Genomic DNA, 2,989 nt, shown 5'->3' with positions numbered 1-2,989 from the left:
TGCGTCGGGGTGGCTCCAGCGGTACGACGCATAAATTTTTGTTTTCATTCATACGATATAATTTACATGAAAAAAGGACATAAAAAAAGCTAGAAAGGCATGCTAAAATACGCGTTGTCTACTGGTCGTCGTCACTGACGAGGTCAATCAGTTGCGGCGTCGGCCATGGAAGCTCGTACGCCGGCGGTGAAGGAGGTACCGCCGCACGGGCAGGAGGCAGTGGCCAGGGATCCCACGCTGGAGCAGCAAGCGGAGCGCGGACGTTGGAACGCGTCGGCGTGGCCGGAGGAGTCGCCGGCCTCCCCTGCGCGAGCGCTGACTCGCGGAGCTGGATTGCGAGCCCGTCCCACAAAGCGAGCTCGTTGAGCTCGTCCTGCTCGCTGTCCGGCGGCTGGGTCTCCGGATCCCACGCCGGCCCGCCGTCGTCGTGGTCGTACTGCGCCATGGTCACTACGCCGTCCTCGTCCTCATCGCCGTCCTCGTCCGCGTCCTCCTGGTCGTTCTCTTCTTCTTCTTCGGCGGCGATCTCGCACTCGAAGTAGTCTACGTCGGCGAGGTAGGCAGCGCGGCGCCGCGCGTCGAACTCCCACGTCCCGAAGGAAATCCAGTTGTAGGAGTTTAGCGCGTACACCGGATCCTCCCGCAGATCCGGCGGCAAGATCGCTCGGCGGCGGCGCACCTCGTCCCGCCGCTCTCGGCCCTCGCGCGGCACGGGGGGGGACTGGCACGCGCCGCGAGTTCAGGTGCCAGCCCCCTCCCGGCAAGTTCGCGTCCGGCCATGGTACCGGCCGGTTTTCCTCCCATAGCTGCCGCGCGAGGTCAACGCGGACGTACCGGCCGACTCGTGCCTTCTTGCCGGAACGCGAGCCGCTAGCCTCCTGGTCGTTCTTCGTCTTCCGGAACGGCCAGCATTTCTTCCCCATGGCGCCGGTGTGGTGGATTTTGGCAATGGTTTTGGTCGGGGAAATGGGCGCCGGCAGCGTCCCTTTAAGAGGCTCCAACGCCATCTCGCCTTCAATGGCCTGCCAGTGCAACGCCTACTAGCTGCGCACGCTCGCGGAAGCCAAGGCACGCCATTAACGCGACCCCTGCAAAGGCTGCAACGCGCCGCCCAGAAGTAATGCCGCGGAAGACGAAGCAGTTGTGCCGCTGCTAGGCGGGCCCGTGCGAGGACCGAGCGGACACTTTGCGCGTCCCGCAGCGTCCGCCGAGACGCAAACCTGGCGGTCACTTTGCGTCGCCCCGCTGGAGGTGGTGCCAGACGCATTTCCGATCACGGCGGACACAAATGGTCACTCAGCGTCCGTTTGCGTCGCGCCGCTGGAAATGCCCTGAGAGCTAAGTTAAAGCTTTTTATGAAGATTGATTTCTAACAAGTGAAGAATGAACCACTCTATGTCTGCTCGAGCTGACTCCAACTGATTGGGAACCCTTTCAGTTCACGTCTCGGTTGTAAGGCCATAACAACGGGACGACCCATTTCACGTCTGCAAGTCTGGATGGGTTGTGTCAGACAAATCCGTGACCCAACGCAGCGACGTATCTAAAAATAGATGGTCGTGGGTCCGAAACGATCTAAAACCAGCCTAAATCTGGATCAGGTTTGCGTGGCCGTAGATGGCACGCGACGTCCTCCCGCGTCCGCATGCTCACATCCCAGGGCTCACCTGTCGGCGGGCAAATGTCCTATTTAATGTGGACCGGGAGGGGACAGTCCCTATCCACTCCAGTTCACACTCCCTCCACTTCTCTGCACGCACGAGCTCCGCCGCCATGGCCCCGAAGAAGGAGTTTGGTCCCGGCGCGAACGACCAAAAGGCCGGTAGCAGCCGGCAAATCGCGCCGGCCTCATTATCGATGGCGCCGGCGGCGGCGAGCGCGACCGCATCCACATCACTGTGGTGGTGACGCAGATGTTCTGGGAAGCCGACGAACCCTTTGCGTCGGGGGGAGGGGGGTGATACGTTGCAAACGTCTCTATAATTTTTGATGCTACATGCTTGTTTTACACCAATTGCTATATGTTTTGTTTACGCTTTGTGGCATTTTTATGTATTTTCTGGAACTAATCTATTAACAAGATGCCACAGTGCCAGTTTCTGTTTTCTGTTGTTTTCGTATTTCAGAAAAGTTGTTCTGAAAATATTCGCGAAATTGGACGAAACAACCAAAGTTCCTATTTTGCTGTCACGAAGACAGAGTCCAAAGATGAGACGGAGAAGAGCCGGGAGGCGGCCACACCACCCCTAGGCGTGGCCCCCTGGCCGCGCCTAGGCATGGTGTGAGCCCCCCGAGCGCCCACCGACATTGCCCTTTCGCCTATAAATTGACATCCTCGGGAAAAACATAAATACCCGAGCATCCATCCACGAAAAGTTCCGTAGCCGCCGTCATCGTCGACCCTAGTTCAGGGGGGGGGGGGGGTTCTGAAGCTCTTCCCGGTACCCTGCCGGAGATGGTGATCATCACCGGAGGCCTCTTCATCACCATGTTCGCCCCCGAAGTGATGCGTGAGTAGTTCATATTTAGACTACAGGTCCATAGCAGTAGCTAGATGATTGTATTTTCCTCCTTATGCTTCATGTTTAAATCTTGTGAGCTGCCTAACATGATCAAGATCATCTTTATGTCATGCTACATGTTGTGTTTACTGGGATCCGATGAATATTGAATACTATGATTGAGTTGATTATAGATCTGTTTTATATGTTATTTGTGATCTTGCATGCTCTCCGTTGCTTGTAGATGCTCTAGCCAAGTATGTGTTTGTGACTCCAAGAGGGAGTATTTATGCTCGATAGTGGGTTCATGCCTCTAGAAATCTGGGAGAGTGACAATAACTTCTCAGGTTGTAGATGTGCTATTGTTACTAGGGAGAAACAACAATGTTTTATCCAAGGATAATTTTATTATTGACTTTACACACTTTACTTAATGCAATAATCTGTTGCTTGCAACTTAATACCTAAAGTTGTTTGGATGATATCCT

Source organism: Lolium rigidum, chromosome 6, assembly GCF_022539505.1.
Source record: "Lolium rigidum isolate FL_2022 chromosome 6, APGP_CSIRO_Lrig_0.1, whole genome shotgun sequence".
NCBI lineage: Eukaryota > Viridiplantae > Streptophyta > Magnoliopsida > Poales > Poaceae > Lolium > Lolium rigidum.
The sequence above is the reverse complement of the archived record's forward strand: the minus strand, read 5'-3'. Positions refer to the sequence as shown.